We start from the raw sequence: 6,211 nt of genomic DNA on the forward strand, positions 1-6,211 counted from the left end.
TTAAGCCCCGCAAGCCAAACCAAGCATCACGTGTTGTCACCTATGTGCCAAGAATTCTGCTGCAAAACTTTTGGAAATTATTCCCCGTCCCCATTGGCATACACACAGGCAGCAACAACGATGTTCCCTATTTTAACGTGTTTCATTCTTTTTAGCTGCCATTTCTTCAAGTTGCACTACTCTTTTCGCAATCTGTTAAGTTTCTTCGAGATTGGCCTATTGATTACTCTACAAGAAAGCGTGATGGCGATTGTTGAGCATGCGTAATTTATCTCTGTTCACAAAACAAGCCCGTTCCTCGAGTAGCTTTTAACATCTGGGCCATCAAAGCGCAAAATGCTGCTTTATCAATGCGCATGTGCAGGCCTACTGAAAGTCAGGTAGCATCTGCTCAGTCGACACAATTCGCCGAGCCGTAGAATCAGCAACAAGGTTTTCTTTGCCGCTTTCAATGCGCTCTTGTTCGTCGGAAAAACGGTTCGGTTATGCTGCAGCTGAGTGCCCCAAAATAACAAAGGTGAGCCTCACCGTGAGCGTTGTTCCTTGTAACATGGACGAACGTCATGTGTAGTAGCAGGATACGTGTTTTGCAAAGCAACGTGAAGCGAATCTTTTTCTGCTGCTTGTGCGGTTCTACGTGCAATTCAAGGTAGCAGAAAGCGGCGAACACGTAAACCTGCTCTCGTTGAATTAGCTTCTGCAGTGCATTTGAATGTTTCAACTGACGCTTATTTCAACGACTGCTATTGCTCGATTTCACCTAAACACGGTTTGACCTATCAAGCAAAGCCAATTGTTTTTTACGTTTGTGTAAGCAATGCGTCTACCTGCCAAGCATAGCGCTTATGCCAGCAGATGCCACAAGTAAAGTGAGGTTCTTTACTTCTGCCTTAAGAGCCGGTGTAGAAATAGGCGCAATTGTGTCAGGAGCCTTGGAATCATTCGTGCCAAGACTGAAGACGTTACCGAAATAGATTGAGGACTGCTTTTGAGTGTTACACAAGCTGCATCTTCAGCGATTTTTCACAGAAATCAATGACTTGATTTAGAAATCAGGTTCGCAGCTGCAGAATGATAAACGAAAGCACCACTGCCTTCGACGCAAATTAGAAGTGCTCCACGATTCGCCTATCTTTCTTCAGACAGCCATGTTTGCTAGAGATATATTAGAGCTTGAGTTCTGAGCTCGAGGACACATATTTGATCCTGGCTGCATCCGCTTTCCCTGAATGTGGCTTAAAAACAAGCTGCAAGCGTACTGTGCTATAGTATAGTGCACATTTAAGAGCCTCAATTCGTGCAAATCAGTCCGATGCCCTCTAATGTGGCGTTCTTCGTATGCTGAATATTGCTGGATGTTATTGGATACCATATATGGGTTTCTGAGGCAATCAGAAACCCATCCAATCGAAAGTTGTTACAGATTTCGATTCAAGACATTCGATAGCTCCCAAGAGGCCTAAGTTTATTTCATTGCAGAATCCAGCTCACCTTACATGCTCCGGTACCAGTAGCGTCACGAGTGAGCTGCAAACGATGAAAAATGATCGTGGTAAAAATGACTACTATGAAAAGGTTGTCTGCAAGGCCACAAAGAAAATAATGCTTGCGCACTGAGCAGCACATAAAATACCAGAATAGGTAGCATGGGCGAAGCAAGCACTCCTTCCTTGCTTCCCTAGGATGTTCGAAGCCTTGGCGCATAATTAACAAAAAGATGACATCAATATCGCGCACCATTTTTACCAAAGTATAGGCGGATTTGGCCAAATAAAGGAATGTTCTTTTATACGCGTATTTTAGCATGGTTTAAAACTTCGTTCTTTATACAAAGCACACTTAATTTCAACCCGGTTAAATTAACTGATGCAAAAAGAGAGCAGAATAACGTGGGTAATATCCGCCCAAGGGCGAAACGTTATTATAGAGCACGTGGAAGCTACAAAGAACGAATATAGCAATACGCAGCTTCATTTGCTAAGAAATGTGACAATACACATGTTTTCTTCGTCTTCAATCATCCTAACTACCCATGCTCTGAATTACGACAGTGGCATACATAATCATATCTGTCAAATTCCAGTAAAAAAAAATGTGCCACCTTTCGCCCGGTGTATTATAGCGATTACAAGTTTTATACGTAACCCAAAACATTTTTTATTTGCTATTTTTCCCGTGACAATTGCCCAGCCTAGTCGTTACACAGCCAAACGATCAACACTAAAGGAAGGAAAAAGACCTAGCCGGACTATGAACAACTGAGGGTATCTTAATCATCGTGCAAGCGAACATGCGGCATAGGCACCAGTGGGCTAAATCATCCGGTTATACAGTTTTTTTTTTTGCAAACATTGCTTTTGTGCTGACACCCCTTCAGTGCGCACGTCCTTAAGTTATTTCCACAGTGCTTTGAACTTATTGCATAACACTTGAAATGATAGCTGAAACTCGATTAGGAATATTACGTTTTTTACGTGCCTTGGAATTTATGAAAATGTTGCGCTGCTCTCTGCCTTGCCTAGTCGTCATTGGGCCTTACTGGTTTCGCGTCAAGTGGCAGCAGACAGCGTTACTAAACAGGTCAGCGATGTAATAATAATTAAACTTTTCTCATCGTTTTATTAGCTATTCGACTTCGTATTAAAATGAAAATTTATTCCATTAGGCAGCGGAACTAGAAGACGCCAGGCGAGACGCACCGGGAGAGATGCACCAGGCAGCAGCAGCAACGTGGCTGCGTAGAAAAGCTGGTTTTTATTGCAGTTATAATAGTGAGAGACGGGTGGCCAGTATTAGAATGCATCATGAAGCCGTGCTTTGGCCCGTCGCTTTCTTCTCTGTCCCCTGTATTTTTTTTTTTTTTGCGCGGTTTCATGTTGGAGTTATATTTTCTAAGTTCTATCATCCCCTCAATATTGACCAGTGATATTCATAATTGATTCGTTATTTAGTCATAACCGAGAACTTCATATATACGAGAAGAAAGAACACTAATGCATTCTTTCGACGCCAGCGGCCCACATAGGCAGTCATGACTGGCAGCACTGACAAGCGGGGCCAGGACAGCAGCATTTTCTCGTCACAAGTAGTGCGCTCTTACGCGTCACTAAAGCGCTAACACTCTTCCTTCTTTCATTGGATGCCGCCGCACGCCATGCTCTGTTAATATCAGCACAGATGAACGCTGGTGTCGTTCTGTGATCGGACGTTGCAATGCGTCACAGGTGGGCGTCGCAGCAAATCACTTTTTTAACATTTGTCCTCGCTTTAGGATTCCCTTTATGCGTCTGCACGTTCAATCAGAAAATGTTTTAACAGCACTGCGCGACTGTCGACTACTTGGCGCTAAGACGAAGCAAAGCGGAAATCCGGAGAGGGAATGAGCTTGGGGCCTAATCATGCTACTCGAGGAAGTGTTTTGTGTTAGCTGTTCTGTTCCGGTGGAAGCAACACCTTGAATCACTTTCTTGTTCAAGTTCCGACCGCGCTTGTTATATCTGCTGTGGGCTTGTGGCTTTGGCTGGTGCAAGCTTGTAACATTACAAGAACCACACAAGCCCCATTACATTTGCGGGCACTGTCTCCAGGAGGTTTCTTTTAGACTTATTGTGCCGATAATTTGATAATATTCTCGACAGCTATTCGTTAGAAAAGAAATGATTGAAAATTGTTATTAGGCATGCTGAGTTTTTACTGCAAGTGTGTTTTATACAGGTATTATCAGCACCATAGACAATGGATAAAACAAGCAGTGGCAACTCGTTGGCACTGCAATGCGTATCAGCTGATTGTGGCGGGGGATACTTATGACTGTCAGAACAGCCTAGCAGACAAAGCGCACAGCAGGAACTGTGGCATGCCGTTGCCCTCACTTTTCTTGTCATCTGCCACGCGTTCCGGCAGCAGCGGCTAGCAGTCGATGGTCGTGCGGTACTGTTAAATTGGTTGGGTTGACCTCGGCATCACAAGCATCTCAAGAGCCAAGTGGAAGGCTGCTTGGGAAATTTCTTTCTTTTTTCAAGATTTACACCGCATTGAGCCAAAGCTAGAGCAGGGGGTGAGTGTGTGTGTGTGTGTGGGGGGGGGGGGGGGGGGCACAATAAGCCAAAAGAAAGTAACTCCTTTTCCAGTGCATACTTGCGATCACGAATGGTGGTTCCACTGTTGCCCAGTTTAAAACAAACTAATTCGGAACAGGTTTTTTCTCTTGGTACTCTCGAAATTTACAATAATGCTCTTGCCATTTAGCAACGAAGGCAGGCTTTCTAAATTAATTTTTACGAAATAAAGTTTCATTGAAATATGAACAAGCTGCGTTCTTAATTATTAAGGCCTTAGGTGGACTGAAATCATGTCGACATCAGCAGTGCTTCGTCAAAGTAGTTTTGTGTCGTCTACGTGTAGAGCACACACATGTTACGTACACTTTTTTTACTAACAAAGAAAGATGACCATGTATGCGAATTCCGTACAAATCAGCTGACGGTAAATCACATTTTATCACATGTACAAAACTCGAAGAGCTGAGGAAAAAGTATGGGGCTTTAATTTACAGCTAGAGCACCTCATTTCATCCAGCTCTCTTTTAACAGCTTTTAACGTTTCTCAAGAAACCTATGATTTTTAGCAGCTATAGTTATTTAGACATCTAAAAGTTTTCTTGGCGCATTATAACCATTGTCGCTTATGTGCCTTAAAATGAAACATAGATAACGAACTAACAATCCACTTTATAATAGCCTGCTCCTCTTGCGCACAAGCGGGAAAGCGGTCTCAAGATATCAAGCCCCTATCGAGCAATCAGCCCTCGGCCAAGTCACCTGGTAGCTGCCATCTGCAGGTACGTCTGTCAGTTCGGCTATTAAATCTCGCAGTTGGGCAGTACTTGATGAAGTGAAAAGGTAACATGAAGAAGTCGAGTTGCTCGGCCACCTCAGTGGTTGGAGAGTAAGTGACGTCACACGTCCTTATGATTCTGCTGTATCAACCACATTTTCGTGAGACCCAGGATGCCACCGATGAAACACAGATGGGCTTTTTATTGCATGCGTGTCGTGTGAGCTATCCCTATGATAGCATTTGAATTTCTCACTTCTCATCAGCTTCACGACGGCACAAGGCCATGCGACTTTTCCAAGGGCAGATTAGGGGGAAGACATGAACCTTTACGTTAGTACATGTCCTGTCTCGACAACCCAGAGATTTTCCTTGTAGTCGTGGTATTGTCTCCAATATGTCTCCATATATTAACCTCAGTGATGTGACGATAATTACCTTACATTTCCTAATTGCCTTTCATATACACCTTTTGAGCTATATTTCCTGCGATAAAGAGACGAAGATGGTGTGCGCGTGGTTATGTACACCCGGGGTGAATCTCTTTTATCCTTAAATAGTCGCACGTGGCTGCAAAACGCCATTTCAGTTGTGAATAAGAGCAGCGAGGAACAGAAACTTTTCACTCTACATCTGCCTACTGGCCAAGCTGCGTGCAAATTTATATCTAAGTTCTGTTTATAGCATAGTGTGCAGTAATTTGCAGCCCTCAAGTACATGTTAAAACTTCTGAATAACACACTTGCCTTTCTTTTATTTGGCTTGCAGAACATGGAAAGTGCGCGAAAGAAGGACCGCCATTCGGGCGTAATCACTACAAAGTACGTGGACACGCTGCAAGATTTGTGTAAGTTCACAAGTTCCGCTCCAAGAGACATTACCGACGTCTTCAACGAGCTGCGCCGCTCTCTCAATAAGGGTAGCTCGAAAGCTTCAACGTCTTCGAACTCTCGTCGCACCGCGGGGCGCCGCGTTCACACAGGTAAGGGCAGTTTTTGCAAACGTAAAATTGGCAACAAGAATGTTCTCATGCGAGAATGACAGGCGCTCAAAAGCTTTATAGTATTTTAAAACTGCGCAACCTTTTGTACAAAACTTAAATGATAGAAATCAGCTTAGAGGACGCAAAGGGGACAATGCTGTCTGGAGAACATCCCTGCTATTGAGGGCCTATCGACAATGAAGATAGCATCGGGTTGATTGACCTTTGTCATGCAGTGCAGTGCAGTGCAGTGTCAGTCCGTTGACTATAGTAAGCGCAGTACTTATTTTTACACATTTTATAGTATAGTTTTGAGTTAACTCTGATCAAATAAGTTCTATGCGCTATTCATCTTACTCGAACGTACTCGACTCCCATGCCCAAAAAAGGCTA

General features: G+C 43.6%; 1 long non-coding RNA gene across 1 annotated transcript; it reads left to right on the plus strand.

Moving 5' to 3' along the window:
* Positions 1–363: 363 nt before the first annotated feature.
* LOC146178947 (uncharacterized) lies at positions 364–5,814 on the plus strand. The gene is made up of 3 exons (XR_014700673.1): positions 364–517; positions 4,740–4,840; positions 5,605–5,814. It is a non-coding gene; the product is annotated as an uncharacterized LOC146178947 (long non-coding RNA).
* Positions 5,815–6,211: the final 397 nt, after the last annotated feature.

Source organism: Amblyomma maculatum, chromosome 9 (genome assembly GCF_055883805.1).
Source record: "Amblyomma maculatum isolate TAMU_Amacu chromosome 9, ASM5588380v1, whole genome shotgun sequence".
Classification (NCBI taxonomy): domain Eukaryota; kingdom Metazoa; phylum Arthropoda; class Arachnida; order Ixodida; family Ixodidae; genus Amblyomma; species Amblyomma maculatum.